Here is a 20521-nt window from a genome sequence, read left to right on the forward strand (position 1 = left end):
ACATCGGCCCATTAGCTCAGTTGGTTAGAGCGTCGTGCTAATAACGCGAAGGTCGCGGGTTCGATCCCCTCATGGGCCAATTCTATTTTGTTAAATCAAACTTATCCTTAAACAACTAAAGCACTTCATTTGTCATACTATTTTTATTTCAAAATTTCCTACATATTAAACGCGACGTAATTCAATCAAATATTGAGTTAATCAAGAAACTATGGTTATCAAGAGATAGAGACTGGATTATATACTATATATTAACAAGTATACTTGATACCTTATTTTACGACGTGAAACACATTGAAACGCAATGCATATTTTACAATGGCCGAGCAGGGATTAAATGCGGAAAGTTTCCCATTTTCGGACGTTTAACGCGACTCGGGTATCCGGAAATATACGAGCCGATAAACCAGCAGATAAGCGCAATAAGGGAAACGCTTTTCGTCGCGTGGAAAATTTAACGGGTTACCCGTAAACTTTTACGAGCGTCGAATATAGCGTTTCGCGCCAGCGTATATGAACCCAGTCCTCTGCTGTTATTGTTATTTCCTTTCGTCCCCGTTATACGTAATTAACTTTGAACGGTGGCCGCTTCATCGTCGCGCAATCAAAAATTCAAATCGGCTCGTCGCGTACGCGACCGAAACTTTTCGCCCGTTGTACAATTTCATCGCCCGTCAGACTCGCGGAACGAACGCCGTTCATTAAGATCGACGTTACATGGCACGTCGTTCCGAAGTTTCAAAGGAATATCTTAATTAGAAAATCGTAAATATAGAAACCAGCGTTGTGGTTCGAATGAAATTATTTTTGGTACGTGACGAAATCGTTGGGTATCGGTGATAGTGATTAAAAAAGCGTGGAACGTATCGACCGTTCCGGCTCAAGGGTCTCAAAGGACTTTTCGCCGGGAGAAAGTTTCCCGTAGGGTACATGGTAGTTCAATGAAGGGGAACCTTTTCACGAAACGAGTAATTGGCTATTTACGAGGTCCATGATCCGTGGGACGCGTATGAAGTTCGGAGCGCCGGTCAGTCTCGTTCGTTTCTACCCCTTCAAGGGCCACGTTTCCCTTTTGCCGTTGGACGGTCGCGATCGGGCGCGGAATATTTTAAGGTTCATTAAAAGCGCAATAATGAAGAAGTCTCCGGCGCGCGGCGCTCTCAAATAACTTCCGGGCCGTGGGTAGGGACGTTCAAACGAAACTTGCCCTCACCTCTTTTTCGCCCGGCAGCCCTCTTTCCTTCCGGCCGCGGTACTTTCCGCCCGTTTTTCGCCTACTCGAAACTTTCCCCGGCCGAGTCTTTCGGAGTTGAAATTAAAGCCGAAGTTTCGGGGGAAAAATTCGCGATTCCGTTCGCCGAGTGCCCGTTCCCTTTTTAGGGGGATGAAAATACAGTCGAACGTCTTCCCACGGCTTTCTCAGAACGTTAACGGAGTGCACGAGCTTTTGGGTATGATTTTAGTACATATGTAATTCGATGTTGTTCTTTGTCAGACGGAAGTTGTGATAAATTATAAATTATACTTTTATATAGGGAAGCGTCTGTTTAAAAATATGTATTATTCCTCGTTCTCGTAGTTCATCTATCTTTCAATACTTGTTCGAACTATCTCGTCATATCTTATTCCGAACGATCACTCGTGTTATAACATGATAGCCTCAAGAAACATGTTCAAATTCTGCAGGAGAATACCTGTTTCGTATGCCAGCAGATGCTAGAGCATATTTTTAAATTTATAAGTCGCTGCATTCGGGAACAGGGCGACTACGAGCCTGTAAATTCTAAAGTGGGGCACCTATATCTTAACAATGGAATAATATAGCGTTCCGCAGAGTCCGACGTTGTTCGTAGTCGCTAATCTAACTAACACACCGCGCGATTCTTGCACAGGGACACCCGGCGCTTACAATTGCCGCGCGCGGTAACTCGGAATCAGAGGAACCTTTGGGAGGAGCGGCCGATGAATTGTTCATGAAAGACGGGGGAAAGGGGTTAGTTACCTCGCTCTTTAAATATTACACGCCCCGAGCATCAAACTCTGACAAAGCACCGTGGAAACATTCGAATAATTCCAACGTGCACCATCTCGTGTGTACTAATCTTTGCTAAAACTCAACGCGCGCTACGAGCGTTCGCCGCATTCTCGATTACCTCCAAACTGCAGCTGTTGCCTGTTTCTAATTAACAATTAAAATATCTCATATTTTCATACCGGTCGGTCGAATTCGGTAGAGTTTCAACAGCGACGACACGGTTCAACGAAGCAGAGCTTTTTTTTATTGTTTCCCAAAACTCATGCATTTTTATAAAAACCGGTATTTTTCGGAAACGATACGTGATGCTGTATTTTTGCCTGCGGATTCGTTTTTGTCACGAGAAAGTCCATAAGAATCCTGTACTGGGTGTTCCAAAAACAATTTCCTGCCGTACGGTGTAATCCGCAACGCGGAAATATGCAATTCTATACGCGAGAGGTACACGATAGGAAGTCGAATGGTCACTGAGGGGTTAACAAGGGTCGGCTGGGCGACTGCGAATCTCGATGCGCCCTCGTCACGAGTTTCCGGTTCTATCTCTCCCTCTCGGTTTTAAGATCCACGACACGAATAACGTCGTACACGTGACCTAGCCTCATCGTTCACCGGGAACGTACGCGAGCTAGCTTTTTATTCGACCTGGCATCGACGTATCGCGGTAACCTAGAACTGTGTGTCGTGTGCTCGGATGCTGCGGGGTCTCGACGTTCGTGGAAACTTAAATCGTAAAAGTTTAATGGGGTTACGAGCGGCTCGTGCGTCTAAATCGATACGCCGCTCTTTTCGCTATTCCTAATTGCGATTTAATCGAATGGAACGTCTCGTAGCGTGTAATTGAAATATAGTAGAAATCTTCATTCACCTCATAGAAGCTTAGAAATGAAACAACGACGTTTAATTGACGCTTGATGAAAATTCTTGAATTCTATCATCAAATTATTATTTTATATTGATTTACGCGTGCATCTTTCACAGACGATCTTATAATTTCTATGTCTTCTCATTATCCAACTACAATTGCATGAACGCTTCGCGTGACGAATTAAATCCTGAAACGATCAAATAAACCGGCTGGAAATCATTCAACGGGACAATCTCGCCTCGAAACGGCAACAAGTTATTTTCCTTGCTCTTGAGAACGTCGCGCTCGTATCAAGAGCAGTAGCAACATGTTAATACTGTCGTCTCCGCGCAAATAAACCTCCGTCCACGTCTTCCGTCAATATATCAGTCGCGGACGCCTCCGCAGCGTCCGAGGCGTCATCGAACGTGGTTCGATGCCGGTCGTTCCCTCGACTCGCTCCGTTGTTTGCGACGATTCTTCGCGCCTCTGCAATTTACCTCCGTTTCGCTTCTGCTCGGTGTACACCGTTCGCAGTTTACGGTGGCAGCCGGTCGTGAAGCGTTTCCACAACCGGGGACACCCGTGAGCTGGAACTTCGTGTCACGGTTTACAAACGTGAGACCAAGTAAAAGTTGGTCAGTGATGAAACAAAATACGCAGATAATTAACAGGTATCAAATATTTAGGAGTGCAACAACGATTTTGAATATTTATAAAGAGATACAATTATTTATTGGATTCTGTCTTTGGTAAGACTAAATTTTTTCCCGAAGTCTCCGGTATCTTGAGACCTGAAATTGTGGAAACGTGGATCGAGCGGCATCCTTCGACTTTACAGCCTGTAAAAAAGAAAAAGCTTGTCGGTCGAAAAGCGATAGACGGAGACGTTCCGTCCTGAGAAACGTTCGTCCGTTCGGAAATCGCGTCGTTCGGCGAAAAATTCTGCGCGAACCCTGAAGGTGTCGGTGTTGGAGGAGGAGAGAGAGTCCTGCGGCGCGAGGACACGAATAAATCCACGAAGGAGGTCCGGTGGTTTACCGCGGCCGAGAATTTATGAAGTCGATCCTTTAGGCGTGTGCCTTCCGTCTGGGAATTTGTCAGGGCCGATCGAACGCGCAGGTAGTACGGGAGGGGAAAAAGGAAAAGGTGAAAGGAGAGAATGGGAAGGGTGAGACGCGCGTAAGAAGGGTGAGAATCGAAAGGGAACAAAAAGCAGGGAGCGAGAAAGATGGGTTATCGAGGATGGAAGGATTCAACGTGCGCGTTTATAAATATCGCCATTGTACGGGCGCCGAGGGCTGTATTTTTCATTCCTTATTCGTTGTCGCGGTTCGACTCGGTTCGGCTCGGTTCCGTTCGCTACCCGGAGTATACGCAGGATCGTACGTTTCCGAGCGGCAATTTGCGACCGGTTGCCTTCCAGAGAGAGAGACAAGCGGATGACCAACGCCGATGGTACCAGATGCGATGGGCTTGACCCTTGGAAACGATCCCACGACACGGGGTACCGTCGATGCACGCGTTCTCCGTCCAATGGATCTAGTCATATTCCTAACGAGACCGCATTCATACGCGTTCCCCGACACGCGCGTAGATAGAAAAACTCGTGTAAAGGCTGTGTTTCATTTATCAAAATTGCCCTCGGTCATTCCTCGATCGTGTCGCATCGGACGCGTTTGACCGAATGTATTATTCATCGGTATCGAGGACATTGTAACGCAAATTCTATTATCGAGCGCATTTATGGTTCGGATAAAACGCTTATAAACGTCAATGACGTATTATAACGTGAAACCGCTGCGTCGCCTCTAACTAAGTTTCCCTAAAATCGGCGATCGACGTTTATCAGAAAATTGTCAACGTCGGGGCCGTCGCATTAAACAAATTTGTCCGGGCTCCGATAATAATGGGTACACACGACCAATAAATATCGACGGGGAGGGGAGGGGAGGAGGCACCGCCGCAGTGCACCGCCGCGTAGCGCGTTCGCCACCGATAAATCACTTTATTTCAAATGCAGGGAAAACGAACAAATGTCCCGTCTCCGCGACGGGATTGCGTGTAAACGCGAACGAATTAATTCGACCGACAGCCGACCCTGTCAACTTCCCCCTTTTTCAATTCGTTAATTTATCGCGATAATGTTGGCCGATAGTATTTTGATACGTTACAATAATTTTTCTCTGTACGATTCGTAATGATTTAATTCGATTTAATCGGATAGAACAGATCGGTGATATTTCAGATTTTATAGAATCGCACGAAGGTTGTATTCTATCGGAATCATAACTTTGGAACGTAACTCCGTTCGCAATTTCATATTCTTTAGAAAAAAACTGGCCCAGTCGTATTTCACTGGTCAGCGATGAACACAGAGGCATTTTCGATGATTCACAATCATGACTCACTTTACCACGGGCGAGATTTCTTGCATATGGGAAGGTGTCCAGAGATGAAAAAGAAGTAAAAGATCTCCGACATAAATTTAGTGGATGAAAAAAAAATGTCATGAATTCAACATGTTCCAAGGAATTCCAATAAGTTCGATAAAAAGATTCGTATCTCAAAGGCGATTCTGAATTAACACGCCATGAAAATCGTCATAGTCGTTTGTTACAGAGTAATCAACGAAGCGTTTAATTAATATGGAAGGAGCTTTCGAATTAAATACGCAGACGGCGCATACTTTATAGGAATTTTAACTACATCTGAAAATCCGGGTTTAATTAGATCGCGTTCAAATATAATCGAGAAAGAAAGTCGTTTCAGTCGTTATTTACACTCTGGTAATGAACGAGATCTTGGCGCTCGTAGAAGGAATAAAAATATGACGAAGGATGAAAGAACTCGACTGCCTGTTGTATTTAACGATCCGTAAAAAGGCAGGGATGAAATTAGAATGATTTTCATCGGAACCGGCGAATCGTGACCACAGTTTGTCAAACGGCGTTTAATTACTCGAGAATCCGTGGATTTAATTTGCCCCATTGAATTCCGCGGCTGCCGCACCAGGCCACAATTATTGTTTCCATAATTATTCGTACCGTTTCCAGATTATACGAATAATTATGCGGCTCGTCGTTAATTTCCACGGAGTTTTTCGTCGCACGTAGTTACATTAATACAGGCACTTGGCCACGATTTAATTCTGCACAGAATCGATCTCGGAAGTATGTCAAAACATAATTAGCCGAATTAAATATTATGCGACGGTATTTCCTCGAAACCAAATTCCATCTTTTACGTCTGTGTAATGAAACGTCGATCCTGCGAGAACACAGGACATCTCGCGACGCCATTATGGTCCCGGCTGCCCGATCCCCAGGGACCCTTTCGCAACCAACGATCGATTCGTCTCCGGGCTGCGTTAAAACATCAACGCGCGCAGATGTACGCATGCAAATCCGCGTGCACGGCTATCTCTGGCCACGGTCGGTATGCGAGCAACCGAAATGGCGGCCGAAGAAGACGCGAGCGCGTAGCACCGTATACGTGGAGGCACGCGAGGCGAAATTCACGCGTGTCGTAAATCATCTCCGGTCGATCCGCGGCGCGTACAGCCGCGGCCCATTGTCGCCGGCGCGGACGCCTCTGGCTCTCGCGTTCGCCCCACGAGGATCAACCGTTACGCCCACGCCAATGCCCCGGCTCGTTTATGTCGGCATGAAATTCGTTCGGGAACGACAGCTGTCTCCGTTGTTCGACCGCGCGATGAAACCCGAGGCAGCAACGAACCGCTCAGCGGGCTCTACCAATCATTTCTGCGGGACGAACGAGTTTTAAAAAACGTCAGAACGTAAATACATTCTCGAAATTAATTCTCTGAATCGATTCCATCGGTCAATTTGCAAATCAATCTTTCCAAACAATTTTTCGAATTAAATTTCTACGGTCGAAACGTCATAGAGACGGTTCGGTAGAGAATGAGCCGACCCGCGGTTTTTGTTTGAGGCTAAAACCGCGGTGAACGTAAATTACTGAAAACGGGTGATCGCGATAATAGCTGCCGGCGAGCCTAAGGGCTGGTTTTATCGGCGGCGAATGAAACGGGCCGCGCTGCGACAAATACCTCCGTTCTCTGCGACGGTTTACGCAGGGGACATAAACGGCGCGTAACTCACCGTTTACCCAGTCGCTAAACAGCTGCCAACCGTTACGGCTGATCGTGAGACAGTAATTTATCGAGGTTCTTTGCCTCGAAATTCATCATTCCCTGTATTTTTAATGTCACGCTCGTTGAATTAAAATAATAATTGATCTCAAGCATTGATGAATGCGATCTATCTTCGACTGGCAAACGAATGAAATCCAAATATTCGTTAAACCAAATACTTGTTTCCTGTTTCTCTAAATCACGATTAGTATTAAAAATTGTGTATAAAGTTAGAAGCTGGGACTCGTCAATGTTTATACCTCCGTCAAGCAATTACCGTCGAAGAATCATGCGACAGTGAAGTCAGGCTTTGAACGAGCGAGTCGGGCCTTGGTACATACTGGCCAGGCAGGCACTGTCAGACCATAAATTGCACCGAACGAATTGCACGCCGCGCCGCGCCGGTGCTCGCCGCAGCCGCGAAGCATTCCGAGTTAATTTCCCATTCGAGCTAGCTGAACGCGATGATCTCAAGCGAAACGCGGTCTCCCGGCTCTTCGAGACGAATGCCTGTATCATTGGTGAACGCGAGCCGTAAGAAACAATTCTTTAAATAGTGACTTGTTTCCTATTCCTTCATAGAAAATTATTAAAATTCCTTGAATAAGGAAATCGTAGAAAAAAATGTAGACTAGCTTTTGGATTATAAGATATAATACTGAAACTAGTTGACTCAGAATCGTGAATAATAATTTGGTTGAATGCTGCTATTACGGTCCTGTTGCTTTGCCAGTGGCTCGTCTTAAATAAGCAAATCGGATCAGGAATTTACATTGATTCGACTGGGGAACGTTATCAAAGGTGCATGGAAACCGCAACAGTGGCACAGTGCGCGGTTTCATTTCTGCAAATGGGAAATGATCATGTTGACAAATCTGATATCGCGACACGATGTCCGCGCGTAATCATTTGCCAATAATTTGGTCCGGCAAACTTATCAGCTGTCAACGAGATTGACTTTGTAACGCTCGACAGTTCAGTTTCACCGCGTAGTCTCGCGTTAATACTTGGGCTATTTGCAACCTCGCGTCAGCATTTAGTAAACAGAGTTCCACACTCTTGATGTAAAAGTGGAACACTTGTTGGTTGATCTTGTTTCATGAGAAACAAACGAAATCGACAGAACACAAAGAAAGTGTCCGCTGGCTAAGAACCGAGGAGATGAAAAACTGTTGGGACGAATAAAAAACCGACTGGGAAGAAGAGAAGAAGCTGGGAGTAAAGAAATTCGTGGGTTCCCGTGTCACCGCAGCCAATAACAGTCGGGTAATCACGATTTAATGGCTCAATAACGTCCTGCGGATCCGCGAAACAATTTATCGGTAACCGACAGTCAATAAATTTTCTCTTTTGAGTCGTACACGGTGCGCCGCGCTTAAATCCCTGCAGCGCGTCCGAATTCGGGTACGACGAATCCGAAAATGACGCGTATAAATTACCCCCGGGATAAATATCCGTTGCGGAACAGCTTGCACCGCGCGGATTTATACGTCGTATCCATTGCTCATAATTAGACGTTACTGTTTCTGGCAATTTTTTCACGTCCAGATCGTAACTGCTTGCACGGTATGTACATACATACATACGGGCGAGAACGTTCACCGGAAACGACGTTCTGTTTCGGATACATTTATGAATGGGAAGTTAATGAATGAATTGTTAAGACGCGGAAGAACCGACCGACCGATCGATTGACACCAGTCATCGTTTTTCTGCTTACTTCAATGCAACAGAGTGCATAGTGAAAGACGATTGACCATCGATTGATATTCAAATTGTAATTCATACATGGAAGGAAAGACGGGATTGAAAGATCATTCGATGGAGTGGTCAATATTATTTATTCGGGAAATCGATTTAATTAATTATTACGTGGTTCGTTGAAATTACGATTTAATCAACGTAAAACGTGGAACCTCCTTGGAAAAGTGCACCGTGCACTTTGAACGCAGCATAGTTTACGAGTTAGCTGCTAATTATGATTGCAATTAGACTCGGGAACCGAGTCGATGCTTTCGAGCGTATTATACTACAGTTTTCGAGGCCGTAATTTCATTGAGACCGCGTGCGCGGAACGATGTTTAGAGACGGTGATTCGCGTTCATATCGAGCGCTATTTTACGATGGTAATAGCCCGGCAAGCGAAACGATCGTCGAATCCAGTTCGAGTCAAATATAAACTGCTTCGCCGAGTTGTAACGAATGACAGTTTCTCGAACTGGAAAAGACGACGTACGCGGGTCATTAACGGCTGTCGCCACAATTATTTCGACATCGTCCAGCAATGCTCCTCTATTCTTCATTTCATTGCCGTTGTGCCAAGCTCGAGGAGTTTAACGGTTGGACCGTTAAAATAGAACGACGCGTTTATTGGTTCGTTAAAGCAGTGATATGAAGAGCGAGGACAGGAATTACGCTGGTTGATGCTCACGTCGTTCCCTTCGATTTTTAATATTCGGACTTCGAGACGATTCGATGAAATTGATTTGAAACATGTAAGGCGGGGATATGAAGAAAGGGAAAAGAGCATTAGGGCTCGTGCGTGCCGACAATAGCTAAGGACTGTAATTGCAGTCTAAATATGCGCGGTGGATGCGTGGCCCGGCCTGTCCCGGGGCTCGACTGTTCCATATTCAGCGATTAAGTGTGATGTACGAGTTTTGAGTGTCGCGGCATATCAAGCAGGCCGTAATCGTACGTGTAGTAATCCCTCGCCAGCTGTCTGCCTTCCATTCGACGATTCCTCTGCTGCTCACCCTCTTTCTCTCTCTATATATATCTCTCTCTCTCTCTCGCGTGATAAATTCCGCGCAATTAACTAAGCCGGGCACGACGCCGTTCCTACGTACGTATCGCGAATGTTAAATGAGCGGACGCGATTCTTGTCGACCTCGATCAGGCCCTGCAGCCGTTCTGTGTCAAAAATCAATCCAGACGACTGCATCCTTGTGTTAATAAAATCGTTCTCTACAGAAGAATCATTACCTTCTTCTCGTTCTCTCGAACGACAAGAGTTTGCAGAACGACGAGTAATACAGGTTAGTAAAAGAAAGGCACAGGTAGTAAAAGAAAGACTCCGTGAACTCGCGACATAATAAGAAGTCGAGTTGTCACGGAATACGTAGGTAAACCGTTTCCACGTGTACGTTCCAGTAAATTACTATAATTGCGCGTGTTCGTATTACAATCCTGCCGGTATCTGCTTACCAGAAGACGACCCGTTTACAGGCCTCGTAGATAATAACGAGGGGGACCGGTCGGGCGCGTGTTCGACGGGAACCGAACGAGGAAGAACATAATTAGCCTCGTGTAATTGCACCCATAAGGATCTTAGGAACCCGAACGAACGAGTAATCTCTTCCTAACCGAACTCCCTCTTTCTTCCTTGGCGAGGGCTCCGAGATACCGATCGTGTTTACTGGTAATCAGGCTTAATCGGGGCTTGAATTTAGTGGCGCTCTTTTTTGAATTACGCCCTCGCCGCACGCAACCGCGAGATCCAGGGACACCGTGAATTCAACTTAATTCCAACCGCCTCTGGTGATCATTTAGTTAAATAACTCTCCTTGTACCTCGACGAGTCGCGATTGTTTTATCGTTAACTGACTCGTTAGTGCACTTTTAGTTTTTAAAAGCTTTAGTACACGAGTTTAAACATGGCGCGGTCTGATTATAATCTCGATCTCATTTTAATATAACAGTATCGAAACATCTATCGTCGGGTTCTTATCACTGGAGGTTCAAGGCAATCGCGATTCAACGATATGACCAGAGAACTCTTCTGGTTACGCTTTTAAAGAATGGAATTTAATGAACAATCCGTATAGCAAAGACCATGTCGCGATGTCGTGCCATTCTGTTCTGGTTGATAGTTAGTCGAGGAATACGTACTATCGCGAACAAAGTTGGGGTTGTTCCGCTTGGCCAAACGTGGCTCGCTTAATAATTGGAGGCTGTCCCGTTGAAAGGTTATCATAGTGACCCAGTTGCCCGAACGAACTCAGTATAGTTCATATTCAGAGCTGAGAACTCATAAATATTAGCAACGGTGGATACCTCGATAATGTTGTACGAAATTGCGTATTTCAAATCCCTTTTAAAAAAAGAGGCTTCGAGTATTTGCTGTGATTTTTGAAAGAAGAAAATCGGAGTCAGAATAATTTTTATTATAAGCGTGCATAAAAATGAAAGTGCAATGCTGCCACACAATTTGCTATTGGAGTTTTGACTTTGAAATCGCATATAAATAAATCTCGGTTATAATAACGAGCCGGCGCGGTCGAACTCGTATCCCAGTTAATATCTGCCAGCCGGAGCCTGTAATTTTCGGTGGAAGACGCATTTTGCGGTGGATCGAGCGCGAAGGGAAGAAAGCTGGTAAGAAAAATCGATTCGTTACGGGCGTTACACGTAACCCGGGCGAATGAAGATCCATTTGAGGGACATGACGACGCGTACGACTTTTAATGACAGCGGCGACAATGTCCGTCGTCCGACCACCGCCGTTTTCTTTCTTGCCGGATCCTCTCCCCTCCCGCCGGTCCCTCTCCTATTACGGCGAACCAGTGTTATTGCCTTCTTATTAAGGAAATAATTGCGATGTTTTACGATCCGCGTTCCCGATCAATTATCCAAAGAAATCGAGCAAAACGAAAGGGGGGAGGAGGAGGAGGTGGAGGTTGTTAACGAGCCTGGATGATCGTCGCGCTAACCGAGCGCCGTGCCCTGGCTAATTTCCTCCTCGGTGCTTAGCGCAATTTTTGATCCCGGTTTTTGGTAACAGAACCGGACTTTAACGATGTTTGCTCTGCGCCCGATAGCCGTTCACGTTACTTGGAATTAATAACCGTTACCAACCGGGTTTTTTGGTTAACTCCGTTCGTAGCATTTGCTTCCAATCGACCAAGTATCAATATTGATCGATCGAGAAGAAAGGAAGAACAACGATGTTAATGTCGAGCTCGTTTTTTTTATTTTTCCTCTCAGTTTTGTCGGTCGGAAACGTGTACGAACGTTTTACCGCGAGTTCGCGTAAGTTTCCCGGTAACGTCGCGGCAAAAACGGCGATACCGTAATTATTTGTCGCATTCGGGGCTCGGTTACGTTCCTCCGTTCGTGTCGCCGGCAAAAAGTTAGCCGTGGAGGGCCATTAGCGCGCGAGAGCCTCCGGTCGCGGGCGAAAAATTTGTCTCACGGTCGCAAGCGCGGCGTTAATTCTCGGTCGTGCACACACGCGTGTCCTCCGGGGCTGGAAAGCGAACGCCCCCGGGGGCGGCCAGGGAGAAGGTGAAGAGTTGCCACCCAAGTAGAAGCTTCCATCGTTGATTGTTCCCTCGGTCCCGGATAGATACACTACCGACCAGAAGTTTCGTTCTTAGACTCCAAAAGAAATATCTTCCAAATTCCAACGATTATTCCTTATCAATTTCAATGCGACGTTTATATCAGTAATCACTCTGAAGATTTGTACATCGTTCAGTTTAGTTGAAACACTGATTATAAGTTGTCTGCCAATTTTTGTGTAGGTTTTAGAAGAAACATTGGCAGTTCAGAAAAAAACGATGAATTAATGAAATTTAATATGATTAATTGTGATTTATAAAAATGATTCGGACAACAAGGGATTAATTCGTGGTCGGTATACTTATGAACGGTAGTGTACCGTGATACTATAGTGTCCGTTCGTTCCACGATCAACCAGGCCATATGCGAATCGGTACGGGCCGTGAAAGAAAGAGAAGCATGGTCGTTAATTATCCCATTCCTGGTTGCCTCTTTTGTTGCTGGTGGCCCTTTGTGACAATGGTCAAAGAGTGCGAACCTTGAAAAGAGAGTGACCGCTGCCACGAAACCTGTATTTGTTCCGTTTTGTGACAATTAGTCGAAACGATGTTCTACGGTTAATTAACAAAATTTCTAGCAGTAGTTCTGTTCTAAACAGAGAACTGATGAAAGACGCGCAGTGATAATGCATAATTTGATAACAGAATTCATCGAACAATCCTTATTCACTGAATTGAATGCATTTATTTTCCGTTGCAGGTGAGTAAAACACAGGAGACGACTTCCTACTTCTATATCGTGAGTAATATCGGTCTGTAGTTACGATTTTCAATTTGATTTCGCGACGTCAATCAATCTCGTCGAGGAGGCGGTAGATCAGTAGAACGAGGCCTTCTATGTCACGTAAAATAGCACCGGTAATTGGCGAAACAGGCTTCGCGTCCTCGAAACTCGCGTTTCATTCGGGTAAACGGGCGACCTTTGAACCGCGCGCACACCGGCGCCCGGTGTTTCCCAGTAAAAGAGTCCCGAGGATTGCCCGGCAGATTGCCTCCTGGCTGTTGCCGGGCTCCGACCAGGGGGAAAAGAACTTCGCTGACGTCGTGTAAGGCCGTGCGGGACACCTGCAACGGCTTAATAGTTTATGGCACGGAGAGTTACTCGTCGACGATATTTTCCACGGGTACTGAAAAGGTCGCGAGACGAGGTGGGGTCGGTACGATAAAGGGGAGTTTCCTAAATGGTTCGAGTTCGTTAGACGAAATAAAAGTAGTCGGTCGCGATAGCAAGGAAACAGGCCAGTTGTTCGAGCTCGGGACATTTTTATTAAACTTCCTTATCGCGTGACGTATAATGCTCTTGCGCGACGCGCAGCCCATTTTCTCGGCTCGCTTCGTTTCGACATACTTTTTTTCGTTACGATAGTTCGAGATTTAGCGTTCGGCAACTTTTCAACGTTGGGAAGTGTACAATCGCTTCTACGTTGCCTAAGAGTTTTATTCATTTTTAATATGATGGATGATTGGGTCGAGGCCACAAGAATGTACCTAGAGAGTTATCCATGAAACGTGAATACGACTAACTCATAGGTTTTAGTAACTGCGTTTGAGTGGCAGTAGTGTTTAAGGATATCCCAGGGTAAGAGGGATTTATGACGGGTACTCGGTCTGTACCCTCAGAGAATGTTCAGAGTTTGGGCAATCTGGATGACAGACGGTGGCAAGCAACTCGACGTTGTGCCTTGCCTAATGAACAGCACCTTTGTTAAAGGGATCTGGTTTCCTTGAGACGATGCGAGACATTCACGTTCAGAACGTCACGAAACTTTCAGTCTGACGATAGTCATGAATAAAATTGTTATTAATAAAATAGGATATTTATTGTAACATCCTCGCCCAGGTATCAGCGAGGCCCATTAGCTCAGTTGGTTAGAGCGTCGTGCTAATAACGCGAAGGTCGCGGGTTCGATCCCCTCATGGGCCAGATTATTTTTGCAATTTTTCACAGACGATAACAACCTAGCAATAATTATTTACATTTTAAACACGGTTTACTGTTTTAGTTTCGTTTTTTTAAATTTATTTTGTTACGTGTTCGAAATACGATGCCCGGAGTTAGAGAAGTTCCTAAGTATCTACGTGCCATGCCGGTTGTAAAGGAGGCGAGAAAAGAATTTGAGCCTCGCTCGGGTGAAAAGAAACTTTCAGTCTAATTGAGTAACTTTTCCTCGTTCGACGCGGCTTGTTTCGCGGTATACTGTAATAGAAGTATTTCCGAGTGATCGCCGAGAGGGGACATCGTTTTCGTAATGGGAAAAAGTTTCGCCTTCGTCCAGCCACAGGTATTGGCTTATTCGCCTCGCCAATAGCCTCCCATGCTTGCGATTATTTTCTAACATTTTACAAATAGTTCGTTGCATAGTTTGAATATTTTAAAAATTGTATCATATATTCTAGGTATCTGTTTCATACTGCTATTGACATCTATCGCTACAAACAGTTAATTCGATTACATGGTGCAATTATCGCAAACACGATTGCACATTTATTTTTAATCACAGTTTCACGTTGCTGTACATGGTGTTTCGATGATCTGGTCGCACCACATAGTCTAGTCGTCTGGTATCTCATATTTAATATTCTTATCAATAAATAGATAACTCCAATTATAAATTGTAAACTAAATGTAAAATCAACGATGATTGTAAATGGTTAATGGAAAAATCAAAAAGATAATTTCCGGTACCGGGAATCGAACCCGAGCCTCCTGGGTGAAAGCCAGGTATCCTAGCCACTAGACCATACCGGATTGATGAAGGTTTCATATCGACCTCCACTTTTCACAGCAGATAAAAAATATAGAAGTCTTACTATCGATTCTGTAAAGTTGTTTCCTTATTCGATATTACAATATTCACAAAAGTGTTTAAAAATTGTATTAGACAATCAGTTTAATCAGTGTAATCGTGGTTCGATAGCAAAGTATAATCGAATTTTCTTGAGAGACCAAGTGCAAGTCTGCACGAGGAGCTAGACCATGAATGAATGTGTTTACTATTGATGGTTCCACAATGAATAGCTTGTCCCATCGTAAAATCACCGGAACAAATGTTTCTTTATTACCCTGAAGAAAGATCTACGGTTCTTTCAAGTGCCTGCTGACTACTCTTTTCGCTTTCACTTCCTGACTTGTCATCCTAAGCACCTAGTAGCAATTCTAAATAATCAGCTGTGTTACCTAAATATTTAATGGTAATACACAGTCACTTTCTATGTTCAGAGAAAAGAAAACAGTTTGATACTGTGAGAATCATTAACGTTCAATGGAATTGCAGAGTTTACAGAATATTTTATACTCGCCGTGTCAAAGGTTAAGCGCTTAAACTATCGTAAATCGCATTGTACAACGCGAATGACATTGCAGTATCGGTAAAAAAAAAAGAAAATCTACGATCGTTATGAAAACGGTTTCGCCCACTTTGTATATCGGCCGACAGCAATTTTTGTAACGCGCGTGCTTTTTTATATCGGCCCATGCCGCGCTATAAATCTGAACGGCGATTCAAAACGCGGCTGCCCCTGTCGTCGGATTTAAAAAAGCAAAAAGAGAACAGTTATCGTATCGGTTCGCGACAGCTCGAATTGGTTTCTACCAGCGAATAATTGATTTATTTATCCCTTTTCCCTTTACCTCTCCCTCACTCGCCGCTGTTATTTTTTTTTACAAATCGGGAACAGCGGCGACGCGTCGTCGCGAGGGAAGGGTTGGCTCTCCGAGCGGAAAGGAACGCCGGACACCGTTCGATATACGTTACGGAAGAATTACCGGACACTGTTGACAAATTGCACGGTCAACCGACTACGTTTTTAATGAACCTTTATCGGATAGTTCGACGATAACGTGACGGATCAGAAAAATAAAGAACGACGCGTTCGAAGCGATGGGCGATCAGTGATCAAGTGGCAAATCATTTTAATTGAACTCCGATCCGTGTGTAGTCATTCGAAAAGCATTTCCCGCGGTCGCTCTCATTGAATGACAACACAGATCATTGAAAATGATCCACGTGACACTGAACAGGATCCATTCTGCAAATTTCCGACGTGTTTTCCGGAATTTGCGTCATTAAACTCGCATATTCGTGGCGGCCGGCAGCGTCGTTTCGTTCAGAAAATGTTTTTCTCATACCCAGCCTGATTTTTATGGAAGCCGCACCTGTATGCGTCTGCCTAATCCCCTTGGTCTCTCGTAAAACAATCATTTGCCCATCGGATGAAACGCGCAGCGTGTTTATAATAGCTCCCAGATATAATTGCGAGATAGGTCAGGGACATTATGAACTTGCTTGAAAATAGATTCCTCGCGATTTATCCGTCTCTTCGTTATTCTACTTTATCTTTGACTGACGTGATTCTTCTCTTAATCTTCATTTTTCTAACTGAATTTATCTCTTTGCTCGTCAAGCCGAGCTCGCATGCAGAAGACGAACTGACGAGAGACGAAACGATTAAAAAATATCGTGAGCATTTTATTCGGAGCTAGCATAAAATTGCCGAGAGAGAATTTCAAGGCACGCAGCTAGAAGATTGATAATTGAATCGAGAAATAACGATAGAAAAAGGTATTCGTAAGATCGAAGAGAAATAAAAACCGTTTTGAAATATGAACGCAAGCGTCTCTCAGTAAATGCAAAGCTCTCGCACAGTTTATTTCGAAGACCTCTATCGATCACCGTGTCCCATACGTCAATTTAACCCGCTCCAGTCTTCCGGCCGCGCTTCTCCTCGGCTTCCACCTCGAATATAACCTCGTCCTCGCGCGGCAAAAATCGTTCGATCGTCGAAGAGCATGAGCTTCCGTGTGAAAAGCTTTTGCGACCGTAACTCGATGTACGTACGTACGGGTCGATTCTGTAACATTTAAACGCTGAAAGTGCTTTCCACTCGATGCGGAAAGAGCCCCCGCGTTTTAAAATAAAGAAACAGACAAGCTTTTCTTTTCAACTCGTACAGATATAATTCCGTACTTTAATTGAAAATGCTTTTTTGTATTAATTATGTTCACATCTCAAAGATATCAATTTTTATTCGAAAGAATTTAATGCTTTACTTATGCAATTATTATACAATTACGATATCGCTTGTTACGTTCAATGTCTAATATCGTTCTATCACCGCGAAGTATTTTTTCAACCAGAAATTTAACACTGGCTATAAACATGGTTCTTCCCATTTGGGCATCGGCCAGTACAACACTCGAGCCTTCGGCTATTTGCTCTGCTTCAGGAGGAACTTTCACGCTCGCTATCATTTATCCCGAACAAACGCATCCCACGCGAGTTGTTTTTCCCGTCATCAATCTTGCCACGCCGCGTGATTTCACCTGGTCCGCGAGTCTCGCAAGAGTGTACATCCTCTTTGCTCGGCGAAACTTTCCCTCTTCGCCCCAAGGAGAACTAATAAAGCGGTGCTTGCACGAGGGTTGCATCACGCGTGAGTTACGGCCCGCCATTATTAGCGGTCTAACAAGATTTCGGCTCGCATCGACGCCTCTCGCACGGAAAGGCGAGAGGGTATGGCTGATTAAATTAGTCGAACGGTTGCCGCGGATGTTGTTTCATTTGGAAAATATCTGGGGTTGAACTGTATACGAGGGAAGTAAATTCAACGCGTTTTCCCGAATTTTTGTACTCGGATATTTCGTGAAACGGATGATAGACGATAATTTTTTTAATGCTCGACGAAGATGGTCTTTTATACATTACGAAATTCGTGAAACAACGGCTGCTGGGGAAGGGAGTAATTAAAGTGGATTTCCTTTCTCGCGGGCAAAGTTTATTATCCCGGCATCAGTCGAATGCGGAGAAAGGACGTTTCCTGTGTAAGATGCGCGCGCTTTATTCGGGAGTCTGTACTCCTCGAGAGCACGTTGAGAAAGGACACTCGGTTCCTCGCGAGCTTCTCTCATAAAGGCACACGCCCGTTTTAAAGAAACCCTTCTCTTTGTCGTTGGAAATCCCGCTCGCATGGTAACGAGACTTTGGAGGGCCTTCCGCATTAAAAGGCGAGCTTCTCCGCGGCAGAAGATACGAGAGGGAGCAGGGAGGAGGAGTATGCACGGCATATTTACGATGCATCAAAGTCTCGGTGGAAAGCTTCGTAATGGAATTGAGACGAATCCGCCGGGCTTCCCGTTCACCGAACTGATTTCTTGATTTTTATTGCTCCGCGAAATTTTAAACGGTCCTCGGATCAAATTGATGGAACTCCTCTCTTTAGAAGTTTCGAACGTCTTTCGAAAAATTGATAAGACTTCTTTTTATTTCCTGTTATATATTGAAAATTAGTGGAAATTCTTATGACATATGATTCTTATGAATTCTTAAAATATGACGATTGTTATATAATCTACAGAAGTATTGAGCAGAATTTTATCTCTGACGAGATTAATTGTACTTTTTTATTCGCGCTATCATCTCTCGTGTCCAGGATGTTTGTAATGATTTCGTTGTTACGAAACAGTGCTTCGCGCATCATTTTTTGGTGTTTTTCCTTGTTCAAAAATAACTGCAGTGCACACAAGCTCTTTCTCCTACCAGTCGGTCGATTGATCGCCCACGTGTCGTGGTGGGGACAGAACGGGTTTAAAACGATGCAAGTGGGATACGAGAACAGCTGGGAATTCAAACGTTAGCGCGGCTGGTTCCTAGCAGCACACACGGCTATTAGGGAATCCCCGCTATAAAGTTCCCTCTCTACCTCGGTGTCATGCGGCAGCGATAGAACGAGTTTATACTGCAACTGACATTCAGCGTGCCAACAGTCTTTACCAATTTTTTTCCTAAGAAACATGAGTGCACACGAAGAATATTCAGTGAAATCCTTTAGTTAAAATTAAGGAGATCCTTAGTTCAAGTTGAATCGAGTGAAGCAGTGCCAGGAGATCGACGCCAGTTCTGACGAACTATAAAAATAATATCGGATAAGAAAATGTGCGAAAATGAACCTGCGACGAAGTCGCCTGTGAAAGAAATCGTGGATAATGACCCGGGCAGCATAGATGACGTGCTCATGTTCTCCGGATTGGGTACAGCAACCTCGTTAATTTTAATAACTATCTTAGGATATCTCAACGTGTCACAATATTTTATCATCGCTAGTTTGGTAATGTACTTGGTGTACATCATGCTGGGACTACTACCTCTGTCGCACGTCATCTTCTGCGAATTGTTACCTCAGAGAGCGAAAGTTCTCGGATAGGTCCTCGGGTTCATCTTCTGGCAGATTTGCATTATAACGAGTACCATAAAAATGGTGAAGTTAAACCCGTTCTCGCTCGAAAGTACTGTGTTTAACACGATCGTCATGCTGCTCGGGATTGCTTTCTTATATTATAAACTACCTGAGACTAAAAACAAAACCCTGACGGAAATCGAGAGCATATTTGATAACCGTGAAAAATTGTGCGCCGAAGAAAAACTTAGTGAAGTGAATCCAAAAGTATGAACTTGTTTTAAGATACTTTTTATGAAGTGATACGAGATCGAGTTGATAGACACGACGGACTATTGTCTGTCAAATTCTATTGTTATGTTGTTTGTTATTGAATTATTTATTGTTATTGAATTATTTTTTGAATCTTTTACTTGTTGTTGAAGACAGTTGATTTTACACGCTTGGAATAAAAAAGAGAAAAATGAATTCCGTTTTGGTGGTCGCTGTCCATTAGGAAATTTATACTGGCGTCGGTTGAAAACGTTGATTAAATCTCGGATCCCCCTTCCCAGAGGAACCAGAGGCGAGGGACAGTCTAAGTTTAAAGTCTCTGACGGAATTGAAGAAACGGTCTTTCCGTCTCGTTGCGGGTGATCGCGACGAAATCAAGCAAAGGGAAACGGGAGCAGGGTTGCCGGCTAGGATGAGAATTTTATCTGGATCCGCAGACCGGCGAAAAAAATTTAATAGAACGGTAACAGTTCACACCAGACGCGAAAGAGGGAAGAGATAAAGAGGACGACTGTGCTTTCGAAACACGGGCTACGTTATCCCGCATCGAGATAAGACCTTTCTCCAGGTTGGATTGAATTAAATCTTCCTTCGAGCCGGAAAAAACGGTCCTCCTTAATTTAATTCCCTCCACCCCTTCATCCCGGTTTTGTATAATTGACGCAATTTGAGAGTCGTGGAATTTTTAGATTGCCCTC

The 20521-nt window shown here is 44.4% G+C and overlaps 1 protein-coding gene and 3 non-coding genes across 4 annotated transcripts in view; 3 read left to right on the plus strand and 1 right to left on the minus strand.

Annotated features, from left to right (window-relative positions):
- The window catches only part of alpha-Man-Ia (alpha-Mannosidase class I a), a 284265-nt gene that overhangs the window by 94423 nt on the left and 169321 nt on the right, over nt 1–20521 (plus strand). The gene's annotated exons all lie outside the window — the stretch shown is intronic.
- TRNAI-AAU (transfer RNA isoleucine (anticodon AAU)) lies at nt 6–79 on the plus strand. Its single transcript has one exon. It is a non-coding gene; the product is annotated as a tRNA-Ile (tRNA).
- Nucleotides 14228–14301, plus strand: TRNAI-AAU (transfer RNA isoleucine (anticodon AAU)). Its single transcript has one exon. It is a non-coding gene; the product is annotated as a tRNA-Ile (tRNA).
- TRNAE-UUC (transfer RNA glutamic acid (anticodon UUC)) lies at nt 15055–15126 on the minus strand. Its single transcript has one exon. It is a non-coding gene; the product is annotated as a tRNA-Glu (tRNA).

This window comes from Ceratina calcarata, unplaced genomic scaffold, assembly GCF_001652005.2.
Source record: "Ceratina calcarata isolate Rehan_Ccalc_2016 unplaced genomic scaffold, ASM165200v1 scaffold308.2, whole genome shotgun sequence".
NCBI lineage: Eukaryota > Metazoa > Arthropoda > Insecta > Hymenoptera > Apidae > Ceratina > Ceratina calcarata.